A 19,343-nucleotide genomic window follows, 5' to 3' on the forward strand; every position below is an offset into this window, starting at 1 on the left:
AAATTTTAGCAAATAAGCCCCTTTTTTACAGAGGCTGCCACATTAATAGAATATAAGTCTAGACGTGTTGGCAGCCATCTTTGCCACCTCATGTGAATAGGGTTGCCAGATCAAACACAGGATGCCCCGTTAAAATGAATTTCAAATAAAGAATGAATGATTTTTAGTATGTGTCCCCAATATTTCATGGGAAATACTGAAACTAACAAAAATCATTGTTTATCTAAATTCAAATGTATCTAGGTATCCTGTATTTTTATTAGCTAAATCTGGCAACTGTATGTGCAATAAACCTGCTTAGGCATGAAGCCCATACAGAGAAAACTGGAGACAAGAGGTGGCAAGAGACAGATTCCTGGTATTGTCCTTTGCATATCTGGATCTAGCCATGCCCAAAGCTTACTCTAATCATGCTCCTCTCAGATTCAAGCAGCACACACACGTGCACGCGTGCACGTGCACACACACACACACACACAACACTGTTTTACTAAACTCACTTGAGTTACTGAGTTTGGTTGCTCCCTGGCAACCAGAGAGCTCCTTCTACTTCACACTTTTTCTTCTCACGTTAGTTACTGGGTTATATACTAATTGGAGGCAGCATTATTTTATCCGATACAAGGTAAGCTACTTTCTGGAAATGTGTCTGACTGCCATCAAAATGGTCATTTGTCTTCTTGAATTACAAACAGGTTCTCTGGTGATTCCAAACTTTCTTCATCCTTCTCTAACATTATTGACCTCCACTGCTATTTTTCTGAAAGCTAACAGTTAATACTTTTCTTTCAAGCCACCCATTTTAAAAAGTAATTTAAAAGAATTATTTAGAAATTTTTAATTATTGTAATTATTGAAATCTTAGATATTTATAAAATCTTATAGAGAAATTAGAAGCTGAGGAACAATTTGGAAATTTTATTGTCACTTATTGCTAAAAATATTGAATAAATAGCTCTGCCCATTTCTTGTCTTTTTTAAATGAAGTTGACCAACCACCTTTCTGGCCAATAAAATGGTTTATGTGTTATTTGTAAGCTACCTTGTCTCATAAAGTATTTGAGTATGCTCTGAACAAGAAAAAAATAAAAAGTGCATTGTCTTATTAATCTGTCCTTTTTGGATGTAAGCAACAGAAACTGACTTACTTGACTGATATAAAATGTTGTTATGTTTTATAAAGGTAGGAATGTCTCAATGAACACAGAAGACTGGGATCCAACCAGCCTTTAGGAAGAGACTGGACTCAAAAAGTAGAAAATCACTGAGGCACTTTCTCTCCCTCCCTCACCTCCCTTTTCATTTCTACTCCACTTTCTTTACTTTGATCACTATAGACAGATTTCCTCCATGCTTAGTCTGTTTGGTGGATTATGGTGAAATATGGTGACCCCAGATTTACATGAGTCAGGTTCAGTGATAGAAACTAACTAACTGTCAGTCCCAGTCCTCAGGAGACAGAATGTGATTTATGCAAGTGTTCTCGTCCAGTCCAGTTGAGGAAGTGGGCAAGGTCACATGATACAAACATGGCTACCAAGGATCCATCCCTGTGGATTGCAGCATTAAGAGCACATATTCTCAGAGTTAAGAGAACATATAACTCCTAGACTTATGTAAGTTGCCAGTGTGATAGTTATTAAGCGATGACTTCTCAACTCCCAATCCCTCTTCTATACTTTGTTCTGTGAATCTGGAGGCTGGGATGCTACAAATTGCATAGCTCTTGGATAGGTAGGCATAAAAGGGTGTCTAAAACAGAATTTTAGCTAACACTATCCTGTCCAAGCTTGGCTATGAGAGCAAGGTTGGTGGTCCAGATACCTACAGTAAGAATGGTCTATGGTCCCTTGAAATGGCATTTGAAGTACTTGGACTACAGCACTGTACCTGGGCTATAATTCTAAGTGTCTGTCTACTGGCTAATATGGATCAATGGAATATGAGTAGGAAATATGTTTTAAAAAATTCAAATAAATCTATAAACATGAATTTTTAAAATAATCTCAAAGTGTCCCTAATGTGTGTACATTTAAAGAATTTTATTTCAGAAAACTCACTCTGTTGAGTTCATTTTGAAGAGTCTAAAGGAAGTGGAGGGACAGCTGTGTTTGCAGCTTCAAGTGCATTAGGAGTTAAGGCCAGGTAGAGAGTGATGACGGCTAAAGCCCCCTGGAGAAGAAGCTCCAGGGACAGAAGCTTAGGTTCAAATCCTGTCAGTGCCACTCCCTAGCCCTGTGACATTGAACAAGTAATATAACCTTGTGTATCTGTTTCCTCATCAGCAAAGCTGAGCTAATGAGTGTACCTGACGCATATAGTTGTAAAGGTTGGATGAGATGGTTCGCTCAAGATGGTGAGTTATCTTTGCCTAGCTAACTCTTTGGGTCTGAACTAAAATAAGTACTCAATAAACGTCCACATTATCCTACTTATTCTTACTTATCTTTTGGGTCTTGAGGTCTCTTGAATTTTATTTCAGAGGCTATGGGGAGGCGGTATGAGGAATTAAGCCATCTATGCTAAACTCCATGTGTGTACTGAATGACTATGACCTAGAGAAAGGAGAGAAAATGATGTGGGCACCATAAGCACAGAATTCAACAAACGATGATGACTTTGGCCATAAGTGCTGCTTTATAGCTCTCTATAAAGCTGCCCATCAACAAGCTCCAGACAGATGACCTGCAGTAATGAGAGTATGAAGAGAGCAGCATTGCAGAACATTCCACCTGATGGAGACGCAGATCACAAGAAGGGCATTCCCATAAAGCACAGGGTGCCTTTCCATCATTTTCTCCTCCTCATCCCTTAGCCCTGCCCCTCAATTTGTGTTATCACCTCTCATTTTCTAGTTCCCATTCATTCATTCATTTTTTTCAATGAATCATATCTTAATTTACTCGTATATTCATTCAACCATCTGCTCATCATTTTTTAAATGTTTTTTATATAGAAAATATTTATTGAGCTAATTACTGTAGCTTGAATTTATTGGGCTCGTTGTATATGATGAGTTCTTTGATACATATGATAACAATAAGATAAACAGCATCAACATTTATTGAGCAGTTACTCTGTGTCCGGTGCTGTGATGAGTGTTGTACGTGCATTATAACATTTTGTCTTCCTGAAAGTCATCTGAGATAAGATGCTGTTATTAACAGTATTTTTCTAGGGTGGGAGAAGTATCTTAGAGAATTTAGGTAAACTGTTCAAAGTCACTTAGTTAGTAATTGGGGAGCCCAGGCTTCAAAATCACATCTATCTAACCTAACACACATGTTCTTAACCACATGGGGCAGCCTCAGCAGATCTAAAACTAGAGTCTTTATAATCTTATCTAATAATGAATTCATAGGGAAGATGGTACTTAAACTATGTTACGAAGTATGAAACAGGAGACTAGTAATAAAATGACTTAAGGAGGTATTAATTCCAATTGAAAACAATATAGTAAACAAAACAACAAAGCAGAAACCCACAGAATGGCCCCGTTTTCCTGGCATAACTCATCAAAAATGTATTATTAATAATATATCATCATCCATTTGCCAAAGCTAAATGATGAGTTACAAATATTTCCTTTGAAAGGGATAGGAAATCCAGTTCAAGAACGCTTGAAGAATAATAGTACCTATGGACTTCTATCACTATAAAGGCAAAGGGCAGGACCAGCTTCCAGGTACAGCTTGATCTGGTGACATCAGGACCAGCTTTGTTCCTTTCCATTTTTTTTTCTCTCTGCTTTCCATAGAGTCAGCCTATTCTTCAGACCTCAGATAGGTTCCCGTTGCCAATTCCAAGGTCTTCCATTTGGTAACAAAGAAGCTATTCAAGTCTTCATAGGTTCACACCACACAGACCACAGAAGGAATGGCCTCTCCTCCTGTGGTTCTCAAAGAGAAGTGAGCTCCCCCTCTTTCCCCAAGAAGCTTTAACAAACTTTTCTACAGATTTCATTGCTTCTAAGTTTCTGCCCGTCATGGATCAAATTATGGTTGCCAGAAGGGTGAGATGAGATGAGATTATTGACTTTAGCCAGTCCCGAGAGCTGGCGAAAGGGTCCACAGGAATGGCTGAGCACGGGAGAGAATTAACGGCCCCAAAGCAAACTCCAAGTGGTATTATCTTACAGGGGAAGACGAATAGAAGTTAGGCAGCAAAGGACACTTGAGTCCATTACACCAAACAATTCTGGGTTTTTTGCTTAATTATTGAGTGCCTAAATCTATCTTCCTGAAGCATATAACAGCTCAATTTAGCACTGTACTAAATTGGAAATTCTACCTTATTCATTACCACATGGAAGCATTTTATAAACCAAATGCAACAACATTTCTTCACATGCATGAGGAAATGTTTCATTTTTTCCTCTCAAAGTGCTTTAGAAGTCCCAACTTTCATAATGTCTCAAGTGGAATTGTTGTCATGATTTTCCTTTATATCAGCTTCATATCTTGCATAAATGAAGGTATCAGCATGCACATTTCGATTAAAGTCAGATTAAATACTGTTTATTTACAGGGATGGTATTCCAATTGCAATTCTTTCTGTGTTGTTTATTTGACAAATGCGTTTGGCATGTGTAAACTGCTGTGATCTACTTTTCTTTTTGTGACATTTTGGGCATAGGAAAAACTGCACGGCTTAGTGGATGACACAGTTTGCTACAAGTGGCAATATAAAAATTGGAAATTCCTAAACGATTTAACATTTCCCCTTCTAGCTACATTCTCTATCACAGAGGAGTGATATTCTGGAGGACTCGAACCAATCAGAGGATAGGAGTATAATTTTTACAAAACAAATGTGTGTATAAATTATCACTCTCTTCTCTCTTCTCCATAAATAGAGATACTAATAGATCCATAGCATGAGATGCTGATAGGGGTGGCATCTTCTACAATTCATCTTGTCAGTGAAAGGAAGAATTAAGCAACCTGAACCATTAAGATGCACAGTTAGACTTCAGCATTGCCCAGCACATCTCGACTACATTGGTGGAAGGAATGTGTGTTTCTTGTCGAGAAGAGAGAGCTGGTGTGTGCATGCATGCCTGTATGTGTGTGCGTGTGTGTGTGTGTAAAAGAGAGAGAAAGACAGAGAGACAGAGAGGGAGAGAGAGAACAATAGATGGGGCAGGGCATACAATCTCAAGTCTGCCTCAGTCTCCACCCTTCCCTGTTGCCTTGGATCCAATGCATTCCATTTGTGTTACCTTCTTAGTCTCAACATGGACTTGAGTTCATGGGCTTTTATCTAACTGGAGCCACCTAGACTAACAGTCTGGTGACTCTTCAATCCAATACCCTTCAAGCATTTGTCCCACATACCATTAGTGTTTTTGTCCATTCTCACACTGCTAATAAAGACATACCCAAGACTGGGTAATTTATAAAGGAAAGAGGCTTAATTGATTCACAGTTCAACATGGCTGTGGAGGCCTCAGGAAACTTACAATCATGGCGGAAGGGGCAGCCAATACATCCTTCTTCACGTGGCGGCAGCAAGAAGAAGTGCTGAGCAAAAAGAGGAAAAGCCGTTTATAAAACCATCAGATCTGTGGAAACTCACCCACTCTCATGAGAACAGCAGCATGAGGGTAAGTGCCCCCATAATTCAGTTACTTCCCACTGGGTCCCGCCCATGACACTTGGGGATTATGGGAACTATAATTCAAGATGAGATTTGAGTGGAGATACAGCCAAACCACATCAGTTACTGAAGGTGGAATCTGATTTTCTGTAAAAAATTTTTTTCGGAATCAGAATTACAATTTTACTTCCATTGGTTGAAACAGAATCAATATTCTTAAAAAAAAAAAAAAGTACATTAAAATATTTCCAACATTTCTGCAGTTTGGGTTTCTCTTTAGAATTCTTTTGTAAGTTTTTCTGAACCAAGCAGCTTCTTGGGAGGTATATTAAAAGGTTTAATATCCCCAATATAAATCACATCCTTTGTAGGTTACAGCACACCACTCATTACGTGGTTTTGGTATTTCCGCTGACCACAACTGCCATCTTTGAGCCGATTGTAAATGCAGTGTATGTTAGTTACAAAACTCCTAGCAGAAGCATTTCAGGGCTAATAAATGTTATGTTTTAGTATCTTTGCCTGGTTCATATTACAGTGGTATATGTTTTCATTAGAGACGAACCAACATAGATTTCTCAACTCCTTCCATTAGTGTTCCTAAGCTCATTAGAGATTGGTACCCTGGGTAGCTGCCCAGCTGACCCACTTCTCAATCCACATCTGTGGGAGAAGGGGAAGGCATGAAAGAGGAATCACTGACTCACAGAATGTGTGAGCTTAAAGACCTGGCACTGGGAAATTTGCAAAGCAAAATTTTAAAAGTATTTCCATATTTTATTAAATATTCCAAGCTAAACTTGATTGTCTGTTTTTATGCATACTCAGTTGCGTGTATTTAATTCAGGAGTCAGCAAACTATGGTTTATGGCCCAATCCAGCCAGATGCCTATTTTGTTAATAAAGTTTTATTGGAACACAGTCATGTTGATTAATTTACATGTTGTTTATGGCTTCTTTCAAACTATACCAGCAGAGTTGAGTAGTTGCAACAGAGGCCAATATGGCCTGCAATGGAAAATATTTACTATGTGGTCCTTCAAGAAAAATTCTGTCTATCTCTGACCTAATTCTCTAAAGTAGTAGAAAAATTTATTACTTTTTAAATATAATTTGTTTGAATGTTTAGATGCCCATGATATAAGCTCCTGTACTTCCTCTTCAGGACACTTGTGACATTTGTAATTCTCTATTCACTGGACTTCTTCAGATTATAAGTTGCTTGGGGACTTCTACTGAATCTAACTGTATCAATCAAGAATGCTTTTGACTCCAAGTAACAAAATACTTTTAACTAAGCCTTAAGCAATGAAGACTTGCTGTATCTCACCTTATAAAAAGCCTGGATGAATAAGTCTAGATCCAACACAGAAGGCCAAGGATTGTGCAAACCATCATGGCTCCAGGCTTCGATTGCCCCTCCTGCTCCTCAGTGCTCATGCTAATTCTTTGTCTTCATGCATGTCCACCTCATGGTTGCAAATTTTTTGTTCCAGCTCCAGGCATCACATCCTCATACCAACATACCAAGCAGAGAAGAAGGGGCATGAACACGAAACTTTTTTCTTCTAAAGCTCTGGTATTTTGACCTAGGAAGAAAACCACCAGCAGACTTCCCATTACATTTAACAGAACAGATCACATCCCTTCCAACCTTTTTCACTGCTGTAATCACAGGGCTACAACTACACTAGAAGCTAGTGGACAATCCATAACAGTGTGTTGAATGGTGCATGGAAGAATGGAGGAATTATAGACAAAATCTTTCAAGTTTAGTTTAATGAGGTTTCCACAATGAGCAACGAAGGAAGGCAAGAGAGGGGGTCCTTGACAGCAAAATTATTGGGGAACATCACTTTATCTCAACTTTTTTATTTTACACATAAGGAAAGTAAGACACCAAAGTCGGAAATGAGGCATTATAGTGAATTTGTATGATTTCTGATTGTCCAGCATCCATGAACCACTTTTCTGATAGCATCTCTTTAATCTGAACAACCCACTTTCTCGAACGATGTAATTCCAATGAAGCAGGTGGCAGACCTGGCCCCGGGAGAGAGCGTCTGTCCCAGAATCATCACCATTCTATCCCCCTGACCTCAGGGCTGGGTTCAGAGATGGGCACATGAGCCAAGGGAACCCAGGCAGCAGGAGTGCAGAGCTTTGGCGGGTGCTGCCAGGAATGAGGCTGCTGGTGACCACTGTGGGGGCAGCCAGGCTGAGAGTGAAGCCCTCACAGAAGGAAACTGGAGCTCTATGACGTCATCGATGAGCACCTACATATGAAAACTTGACATTTTATCTATTATAAGTAACAGAAAGCCCAACTCGAAAGGTTCTAAGTTTTTTGGCTCATTTATACGTCTAGTCATAAGATAGATGTACTCGAGTGTGTTTATTCAGTGGATCAATGGTGCCATCAAGAGCCTAGGATTTTATTTCCAGGCCTCCTTATGGTTATGAGATAGCTGCCAGTGCCAATTTGTTTCCCTCCTAGGTCAGTAAATAAAAGCTCCCAAGACACATTTCTGAGATTCTGCTCCATTGAGCCCTTTCTTACTCATGAACCAATCACTGTGATCAATGAGAGAAGGGAATGTGCTGATTGGCTTAAGTCCTGGAGCTGGGGGAGGTGTCTCCTTCCCTGGAAGTAGGTAAGTCAAATGGGAAAGCGTTAGATAGCCACAGGAATATCTGAGTTATGTCAGAAAGGATTGTTGGCGTGAATGCTGGGAGGAAAAACAGCAGTGTCCACTAAAACTAACAACTGCTGGACTTTTGGGTTATAGGCAGCCAAATTTTTCCTTTTGTCATTAGGCCAATTTGACTTAATTTTCTCTCCTTTGTAACTAAAGGGTGGTTATTGATGGTAACAAATGCTGTCATTGGGAATGGAAGTAGCCATTTCTCAACCACACCACCATATAGGCCATTGCAACCCAAATCTACTTCCCTTCATTTTCTCCATGGCACTTTTCACATCCTAATATACTAGATAATTTATTTTATATATTCTCTTCCTCTTATCACTGGAGAGTAAGTTCCATGAGAGAAGAGATTGGGCTCTGTGCTTTTACCCCGGTGTCTATAACAATACCTGCCCCATACAATGTGCTCAGTTAATATTTGCTGAATGAATGAATGAATGAATGAATGAGTGTATAAATAAGTAACATCTATGTACGTCAGAAGAGGAAGAGGCCTCAAAACTCATCTGGCCCACACTCTACAGAGACTGCACTGGAAACCCAGGCTCCTGATGGTAAACCCAGTGTGCTCCCCCTTCCTCCATCTTCCATCACAGCAATAGGAATTCCCCATCTTCCACCAGCAAGGAATCAGCTCTGTCCAAGGCATCCATGTTTTCTTCAGTTTATCTGTTTTCTTCGAGTCCTTGAGTGTTCACATTTCTTCCTGCCTGTGTATTTGAATTCCAGTTATTTTCATTTAGAACTGAAAAGGAAGACACCATTGACCTTTTGCTGGTTTACTTTATCCACTAAGGGCTTTACCCGGGCTCTATGCCTGCATCTTTTGTCTCCATTCACATCTCTCATCAAGGGCTTCTGGAGGTCTCTCTCCTACATTCCCAAACTCTCTGATACAAGTCAAAGTACATCTCAGTCTGACTCCAGACAGCACTTTGTACCAATGGTCCCCTGGGCTGACTGGTTGCAAGTGGCTCACATGGGCAGTGGAGGCGGCGTCTGGATCTTAGACAGTCAATGAAGGCATCTCCAGAGACCTCTGAGGTCCAGAGGGGCTATGTTTTGAGAGTCCTTCCTGGCTGGGGACCAAGGAAACGCCATGCCTCTCAGGCACACATGGTGCCCACGTGTGGCCGGCTCAGCTGGGCTCCACCTTGGAACTCCTAACGAATTCTCCAGCTGGGGTGGGTCACAGCCCTGGCATTCTCTTACAACCCAGTAGGACTGCTGACCTCAAGAGTGGTCAAGCACGGTTGATTTAAGGATTTGACGCTGCTCTGAAATCCCGAAATTCTCTCCTTCTAGGAAATCACAAACTGTTTTGGGCCATGAAGACCATTATGGAATAGGGCATTTCATGCAAACAAGTAGCTACCCAAATCATTGTACTTTGTGAATTCAACAATCAACTATTAATTCAAAGGTTGAATGTTAGGAAATTTGAAGAAATATAGGTATTTGTTAAAATTATATTTAAAAAGTGTATTCAGGTCAGGCATGGTGGCTCACGCCTGTAATCCCAGCACTTTGGGAGGCCAAGGCAGGTGGATCACTTGAGGTCAGGAGTTCGAGACTAGCCTGGGCAACATGGTGAAACACCGTCTCTACCAAAAATACAAGAATTAGCCAGGCGTAGTGGTGCGCACCTGTAATCCCAGCCACTTGGGAGGCTGAGGCAGGAGAATGTCTTGAATCCAGGAGGTGGAGGTTACAGTGAGCCGAGATCACGCCATTGCACTGCAACCTGGGCAACAGAGCAAAACTCTGTCTCAAAATAAATAAATAAATAAATAAATAATAAAAATAAATAAACAATATTTTTAAAGTATTCAAATTTTTTAATTTGAAAACTCATTCTGCCACTTACTCATTGTGTAGCAATGAACAAGTTACTTAAATCAGTGGTTCTCAGATGGGGTTCCCAGATCAGCAGCAGCAGCAGCAGCAGCATCTGGGAACTTGTTCATATGAACATCTTGGGACCCCAGACCATATTTACTAATTCAGAGCCTCTGGGGAGAGGAGCCAGTAATCTTTGTTTTAAAAAGCCCTGCAGTTGATTCTGATGCATGTTCAGTTTTGAAAACCACTGGTTTAAACCATCCAAACTGTGTTTCCTCTTATGTAAAATGGAAGTAATAATACTTGACCTCATAAAGTTGCTGTAAGGATTAAATTCAATAGATTTTACGTGTCAAGTAGTCAGGACAGTGTCCGGCACTTAGTATGTGTTCAATATATGATAGCTACAATTAATGCTATTACTATTATTATCGGATTTCTTTTCTAGGTGGCCAATGAATCAGTCTATAACTTGGCGTGTCTGCCTGTGAAATAATAAAGAGGAAATATATTTTAACATTAATTATTATAACAATAGCTAACGTATTGAACTCCTCTCTGTGCCAGGCACTCAGTTCACTACTTCACAAACAAGTGTTCAACCCTCATTAGAAAAAACACTAAGCGAATGGTGCCACTATTGTCCATCTTTTAAAGGTGAGAAAATAGATTTGAAGAGCTTATGTAACTTGGCCAGAATCATACAAGTCATGAGTGGAAGAACCGGGAAAAGAATTCAGAGTGAGACTCTGGAGCCCGGTTCGTCAGCAAATCACTACACGACCACTCCGAAGAGGTTTGCAAAAGGCATGACAGAGGTAGCCATTTTTTCACCCCCCATGTTATTTTGAAAATCTCTATGGAATCAGATATTCACCACAACACATGCATTCACTGTATGGCTATTAATTAATGATAGAAGGCTCTCAATCAAGTTTTTGCTTAAAATGAGTTTTTGTTGGTTTATTTTATTTTATTTTATTTTTTGAGAGACCAGGGCAAAAAAGTAATATGTGTTACTGACGTCCTCTGCAAGTCCTCCAAGAAGTTCTCCATGACTCAATTTCTGCCAAGTCCCATTGGCTGTGCAGCCACGATGGGGGATGATTTGTTGATGATAGATTTGAAGACAGCTCCTTATCTGTAACCAGAGCTGTTCCTTCCGGGTTGCAGTTTGGGGCAATGATCACTGAGACCAAGGGACACATTCCAGTGTCCATTAGATGAGAGTCAACTGGAAAAAAAATGCCTTCTTTACCTACTGAAGGTAAATCTTCAGGTAAAGATGAAAAGGAAGACACATGAACATGTGACCTATAATTACTGCTAAGGATGAGTCAGCAGCTGTATTTGTTAATACGGGTTTGGGGCCCATGATGAATGCCAAATGTATACCATTTTTCAATACCACAAAATTTTCTGGCACCTAAAATACCAGTGACATCCTACAGAGCAATTTCTTAACATGGGTGAGATTATACGTACATCAAAGGAATTTCAGAACAAGTTGCTGAATTTATAAAATGAATATATTTTAAAACTCATCAAAAATGGTATTTCAAGGTAAATATATGTTTATTCAGTGCAAAGTGTCCATTTTATCCTAGAGAATTTTTAAGGGTACAAATAGGCCAGGAACAAAAAACCTGTAGGCTTTCTTATTTGAGTAAAGCCAATAACTTTGCCTTTCATTTGAGAGTTTCTGCCTAAATCTTAGAAGCAGGACCTCCGCGATATCACAATATGTTCAGCTTAGTATAAAACTTCGCTGTGTCCCTAAAATGACAGTATCAACAATAGCACCACTAAGCAAACACTCGTTTTGGCTACTGCCTTTTATTTTATTTTATTTTTTCCCCTCTTCTTAGCTCCACCCAGCTCCCTCTTGAAAGGCCTTCTGTTCTGTCAGCCATAATGACATCTGCTGGCGGACACAGGAAGTCATAAATCTGCAGGTTCTCTCTCAACCAAACCTTGTTAATGCTGCCATTTATCACAGGGGCTGGGGTGCCATCTCTGGAGGGCTGGACGCAGAGAGTCCATTTTCTCGCATACCCCTTTCCCAAGAGAGCAACCATTTTAAAAACAGCCACTTTTTCATCTCGCATTGCAGACCTACAAGTCAGGCAGATGCAAGCACCACCGTCAATGTGCCCCTCTTGGAAAGAAGCCATGATTCCAGACAACAATAGACTCCACTGGATGTTTCAGGACTGAAGCAAGGCAGTTGTGACTAAGCTCTGTCCTTCCTCATTTTAAAGGGGCCCCTGACAGCTTGGAGGAGAGGGATGGAGGATTCTGTCCCTCTAAGCCCCTCTGCTCCAGGCCTTTTCTAAGGGCAAAACTTAGGACAGGGAGAGTTGGAAGAGGATTATTTAAATTCAGAGTTACTTTTGTTCTGAACTAATGAAAGATAATGTTTTGGTTTTATTTCTTAGAAGTCCATTGTGTCCTAAGCGTTGATTCAAGACCTCCACCCATGCCAGGTATTTCCTAGCTTTTGCTACTCAAAGTGGAGTCCCTGGATCCACATTCCCTGTTAGAGCCTGTTAGAAATGCAGCATCTGGCCGGGCATGGTGGCTCACACCTGTAATCCCAGCACTTTGGGAGGCTGAGGTGGGCAGATCACGAGGTCAGGAGTTCAAGACCATCCTGTCTAACATGGTGAAACCCCGTCCCTACTAAAAATACAAAAATTAGCCAGGCGTGGTGGCGGGCACCTGTAGTCCCAGCTACTCGGGAGGCTGAGTCAGGAGAATCGCTTGAACCCGGGAGGCAGAGGTTGCAGTGAGCTGAGATCTCACCACTGCACTCCAGTCTGGGGAACAGAGGGAGACTCTGTCTCAAAAAAAAAAAGAAAAAGAAAAAAAAAAAAAAAAAACAACCATGCAGCATCCGAGCTGCCACTCAAGTCCTACTTTATCAGAACCAACGTTTTCCACAACATCCTCAGGCGATTCCTGTAGACATGAAGGTTTGTGGGGTTGGGTTCTCACCTTGACACTGTTGGCACTTAGGGCCAGAACATTGTTTCTCTGCGGGCCTCTTTCTCGGGTGCTGTGGGATGTTTGGCAGTGTCCCTGGTCTCCACCCACCAGATGCCAGTAGCAACCCCTGAGTCGTGACAACCAAAAATGTCTCCAGACTTTGTCAAGTGTAGCCGGGAGAGCAAAGTCACCCTTGTGGCAACTCAAAAGTGTGGTCTGTGTACTCGCAGCTGCTGTGTCATCTAGGAGCCTGTTGGAAATGCACGTTCTAAGACCCCACCCCAGACTTGCTATACCAGGAGCTCCAAAGGTGAGGTGCAGCAATCTGTCTTAATGTCCTGGGAGATAATATGGGTGCTAATGTTTAAGAACTGAGGCTTCTTAAATTCTCAGTCGCTGAATATGAGCAGGGAAAAGCAATGCAAGAAATACCTGGATTTGGGGGATAGAAAACTCACTGTGGCTGCAACACTGTCAAGAGGGAGTAATGCATGGTTGTTAAGAATAAAACAACTGGAGGCACGCCAGGTTTGAATCCAGGCTTCCCGATTTGCTATCTCCATTACCTTGGGTAAGTTGCCTAACCTTCCCGTGCCTCCGTTTCCTCATATGTAAAATGGGGACAACAAAAGCACTTTATCAAAAACTGGCTTAATGACTGGGTGCGGTGGCTCACACCTGTAATCCCAGCCCTTTCAGAGGCCAAGATGGATGGATCACTTGAGGTCAGGAGTTCAAGACCAGCTTGATCAATATGGCAAAACCCTGTCTCTACAAATAAATGCAAAAAAAAATTAGCCAGGTGTGGTGGCACACACCTGTGGTCCCAGCTACTTGGGAGGCTGAAGCAGGGGAATTGCTTGAACCCAGGAGCTGGAGGTTGCAGTGAGCCGGGGTTGCACCACTGCACTCCAGCCTGAGCGACGGAGTGAAGCTCTGTCTTAAAAAAACAAAGAACAGGCTGGGCACGGTGGCTCAAGCCTGTAATCCCAGCACTTTGGGAGGCCGAGATGGGCGGATCATGAGGTCAGGAGATTGAGACCATCCTGGCTAACTCGGTGAAACCCCGTCTCTACTAAAAAATACAAAAAACTAGCCGGGCGAGGTGGCGGGCGCCTGTAGTACCAGCTACTTGGGAGACTGAGGCAGGAGAATGGTGTAAACCTGGGAGGCGGAGCTTGCAGTGGGCTGAGATCGCGCCACTGCACTCCAGCCTGCGTGACAGAGTGAGACTCCATCTCAAAAAAAAAAAAAAAAAAAAAAAAAAAGAACAATAAAACTGTTTTAAGGATTAAGGAGTTCATATTGTGAAGTGTTTAGAACAGTGCTTGATACCGAGTGCTTTGTAAATGCCAATTGCTATTATGATCATGACCATTATCTGCCTGTCTTTCCCTCAATGTTTAAGTTCCCTAAGAGCCACGCAGGTGCTTTCTTTTCTGCCACGTCCCCAATACCCAGTCATGCACCTGGCACGGAGCAGGTGCTTAATGAATATGGGTGGAGACAGTGGGTCGGCCCGTGGAGGGAAGAGGACGCTAGCAGGAACTCCTTGTAGCAGGAACTCTCTGCCCCAGTGGCTTGAACTTGTACTCTGATTTCTGTACTTTCTGCATGAGGACACCAACTTCCCTGATCAGTTTTGTAAATCGGCGCCCTTGCAAATGTAGGGGATTGAGCCGAAGTGAACGTTATTGCTCGGTTCAGGTTAGACTGGACCTCCGATATATCTGAAAACACTCTGTAAACAACAATCAACAACTGTTTACAAAATCATGAAAAAACTAAAAATTGGGGAGTGCTTTCTGTGTATCAAGTATAATGCTCAGTATTTTATATTTGCTCATGTGATCCTCTCTCCACTGGTAATAGTCAGTGATATAATTATTCCCGTTTCACAGATGGGAAAACTGAAGCCCTGAGAGGTTAAACAATTTGCCTGAGGTCTTAGTAAATGGTGAATTTGTTTTAAGTGCTGCTTTCTCTGATTCCAAACCCAAACTTAGCTTTTGTCATGTTGTGTACCTGATCTGTACACAGTGATCATATGTCCTAAGACTTCTGGGACAATCCTAATTTGAAACCTTCTGCCGCCATTTTATGCTTAGCACACTCATAAATGTCAGACCACATGTCCTTTATTTTGTTTAAAAGTTCAAACTATGATGATAATGAGAGCTCTGCGGCCCTACTAGAGATACAATGGGGAGTGGGGAAAGTGAAGATTGACCAAATCAGGGAATGCAAAAGACTTATAAGCAAGTGCAAACTACAGATTATAAACAATAGGACTGAACAGGAGAGAGCAACTAAAAGAGGCACGGAGCTAAGCTTTCAAACTCGCTGGTGCACTTGGCAGACATTTATTGAAGGTCTACTGTGTGCCTGGCACTGTGCCAAAAAGTAGAGGTGCTTCAGGAACAGGACGGTCTTCTTCACCCTCAGAAACCTCACAGTGTAGGAGATTCTGCTCCAACAGACATTGCCTGATCACCCATTTCTTCACACACCAACTCAACTAGGAACTGCCAGCACCCATCTCTTTTGCCTCCGGGGAAGGCCAGAAGTGGCCCTCATCCAATGGCTGGCAGGAGTAGGTGGATAAATACCCCAGCTCTCTCACCCTTTAGGAGAGACATCTCGAGAGTGCCAAATCTACACTACCTCCCAGCATTCCTAGCAGGATTAGGCTCCAGCAGCCCACAGTGATAACTTGCTTGTTAATACACCTGTACCAGCCACCTTCCCTTTCTTTACTCTCTTTCCTACTCCCCTCCTGGAGTTTTCTGGAATCAACTCCCAAACAAACTATTGCACACAAATCTTTATCTCAGAGTCCGCTTCCTGGGGAAGCAAAAGCAAGACACAATCTTTCTAGAAAGAGAGTTTGCAACAGCCCTAGACTATTCAACCATGTTAAGCCCATGGGTTCCTTAGCCTCCTGGGAGTGCCCAGTAATGGTTAAGGAAAAAAGACAAACTGTAGTGTTGCCTTCAAGACAAGACGCTTTGACATAATCCTAGCAAGCAGGGGTAGAATCTCATGAAATTTTAAGGACAATAGGATGCTTAATGCCTAATCATAATAGATAAGACATGCTCTGGATAAGACAGAAAGGTGTTCTCAGAGCGAATTATATCATTCTCTATTTGCTTCTGAAAGTTGAGGGGCACCTTTGGGCACACAGTTCTAATGAGTCCAGGAAGTAGAGCTTGATGCACAGTTGAGATGGCATAAAATATACCAGAACTTAAAGGCTGCTCATCGCATGGTTTCCAGGCTGCTCCCGTCCTTACATTCACTTAATGTCTTCCTGTGGTTAATGAAGTTGAGCAATGGATTACTGGGCCAGCGACTTGGTTTGGATTCTTCAGCAGCAGCAAACACTGTCACTGGCTGTAAGTAGCCAACTCCAAGGGAGAAATGTGATACATGTTAAATCTAACAGCTCCCATGGCCCCAATCTGCCCAGTCAGCAATCATTCCCTTTAAAATATACATAATGCTTAATTGCTGTTTCCTAAATGCTACACCTAACCAAATCAAAATAGTTTTAAAAACGAGAGCCTAGTAACTTTTGGAGAATTTATTCTTAGAAGCAAGCTTGCCAATGCCCGGGCATTCCCGAACTTTATTGTCATCAACCTCACCTGTTTTTAGAAAGCAAATTTGCACCCAGTTGAATCAGACATATTTTCTCCTGTGTTGGTTGTAAGTATATGAATTGCACTGATCAATAGCTGGAAGAATAAAATTCAAACTCGGTATGATGACTGGCCTCCTCAGTGGTCTATTCCCAGTCCATCTCTCCTGCCCCATTTCTGCTTCCCTCTCTCTGGCTGGTTCTCTCGATCTCAGTTCTAACAGTTGCATCTTTCTATTCCCAAAGCTCAGACATCTCTTCCAGTTTCAGGGCTGGGATCCTGATTGGGTGCTTCCAGATCTCAGTTTAAATGTCATCTCCTCCCAGAGCATTTCCCTGACCCCCAACCCTAACGTGGGCTCTGCCCCACCCCCATACTCTCTATCTCAACACTCTCAACACACAGCTTTATTTTCTTCCTATCACTCTCCATGATCTGGGACTTCCTCTTGTTTCACTCTCCCCACCAACATGATGGTGGGGGTTTCCTGGGAAAGTATAAAATAATGAGAGGTCGCTACCTATAAGTTTTCACAAAATACTTGCTGGGAAGAGGGATATCTTGAACGAGTTAAATGACATAAGAGGAAGGCATGACTTACATCCTCAAGGGCAACATCTAATGGTACACTGGCTCTCAAACTTGGCCGCACATTGGAATCTCCTGGGAGCTTTAAAAAATACTGTCAACTGGATCCCACCCCCACAGACTGATGTAACGGGTCTGGGGTAAGGCTTGGGCATTGGGATTTTTTAAATCACTCCAGCTGGCTGAAATATGTTTGAGAGCACTGCTTTTTATACTTGAAGCATTATGCACATATACAGAAGAGCACAAATTCTAAGTGTGCAGCTGAATTAATGTTATCTGATTGAACACACTGGAGTAACCAGCACCCGGTTAAAAGCAATCCCAGCCTCTCAGAAGCCTCCTTAGACCCACTCTCCAAAGTAACCTTCGCTGTGATATGCAAGCGTAAATTAGTTCTCTCTGCTTGTGTACTAATACATTTGGGATCGTAGTCTACCTTGAGACTCTTTGTTTTGAAAAGATACAGACTAGAGAAGTGTGAATTTCAAAAGATCCACCCAGGAAGGCTTCCTGGAAGAGGTGATATTTAAGAGAGGATCTGAAGGAGGCAATAGACAAGAGGAAAGGGGAAAAAGGGAGGGAAGCTGGTGAGGGGAGGACAGCATCAACTGAGAAAGAGGCACATAGGCTAAAATGTTGTTATCTCCATATCTAATGAAAATCTTATTGGAGCCGGGCGCAGTGACTCACACAGTAATCCCAGCAACTCAGGAAGCCTAGGTGGGAGGATTGCTTGAGCCAAGGAGTTTGAGACTAGCCTGGGTAACACAGAGAGACCCTGTCTCTAGAAAAATAAAATTAGTAGAGCGTGGTGGCTCGAACCTGATATCCACGCTACTTGGGATGCTGAGGAGGGAGGATTGATTGAGCCCAAAATCTTGAGGCTGCAGTCAGCTATGATCGAGCCACTGCACTCCAGTCTGGGCAACAGAGCAAACAAGATCTTGTCTCTAAACAAAAAAGAAAAGAAAAGAAAAAAAAAACCCTATTGCGCCAAAGGTATTTTTAAAAGACCTTCCTTGCATGTATGCTCAGCTTCATGTTCAATCATTGCATAGATTTTTAATAAGCACCAATAGGGTGCTGGACCTGGGGATATAAATGTGAATTTGGGGAGACAGACAAAAAACACATAATACATGAAGAAAATACAGAGACAGAGTGGGTCAGATAGGGTAGGTAACAAAGGCACATCTGAGTTTAGAGTGAAGAAGAAAGATGGATCTGGAGGAAGAATTTTGTAGAAGGAAAGAGTAAGTGTCCTGAAACCTGTACAGGAGGCACTATGGTGACTGAGACATTCTCCTTGTGCTCAAGTATCTCAAGGCTACCCCAAAACCCAGTAATTAGAGCACCGCCCTGCACAAGGTAGGTGCTTGGCAAATATTTGTTTGATTGCATCAGTGGTAAAACAGGCGAACTAACAACAACAAATTCGATGCGTTGTGTGCTTTGAGAGGGGGACTGACGGGCTTCTACAGTGTGATTAGAAGACTTGAGTGAATCCAAGAACAAATGTGCTTTCTGTTCCTTGCATGCAAGAAACTCTGCAAACTCTATTCACTTGTCATAAAATTCAACTTTTGTACGGAAAAGTTTCCTATGCCTAGCGCCTTATCAGAATCACCTGGGAGCTTTAAGATTTTCAGATTTTTCTGACGCCACCCTGGAATCTAATTTAGTAAGTCTAGGGTAGGGCCTGGGGTTCTTTATCTTGAAAAATAAAAATCCCCAGGTGATTCTGATGTTCAGCCATCATGTGAACAACTGTTCTGGAAGATAAGATTGAGTCATTCCAATCAGTTCATGCCCTTACACATCCCAGAGTTCGAGTGCTCTATCCTAGGAAGCGAAGTTCCCTGGAGACTTAAACATAGCCTCATCCCAAGACACCAGCTCTTATAAGAAGTTTCCCTAAGTGCCAGTCTATGGTTTAGCACAGTATTTTGCCAATTCTAGCAATGCCCACACC

The 19,343-nt window shown here is 41.9% G+C and overlaps 1 long non-coding RNA gene across 1 annotated transcript; it reads right to left on the bottom strand.

The window, feature by feature from the left end:
• Window positions 1–2,962: 2,962 nt before the first annotated feature.
• LOC141407942 (uncharacterized) lies at window positions 2,963–7,187 on the bottom strand. The gene is made up of 2 exons (XR_012419568.1): window positions 6,929–7,187; window positions 2,963–5,522 (listed from the first exon to the last, which is right to left on the bottom strand). It is a non-coding gene; the product is annotated as an uncharacterized lncRNA (long non-coding RNA).
• Window positions 7,188–19,343: the final 12,156 nt, after the last annotated feature.

Source organism: Macaca fascicularis, chromosome 10 (genome assembly GCF_037993035.2).
Source record: "Macaca fascicularis isolate 582-1 chromosome 10, T2T-MFA8v1.1".
Classification (NCBI taxonomy): Eukaryota; Metazoa; Chordata; class Mammalia; order Primates; family Cercopithecidae; genus Macaca; species Macaca fascicularis.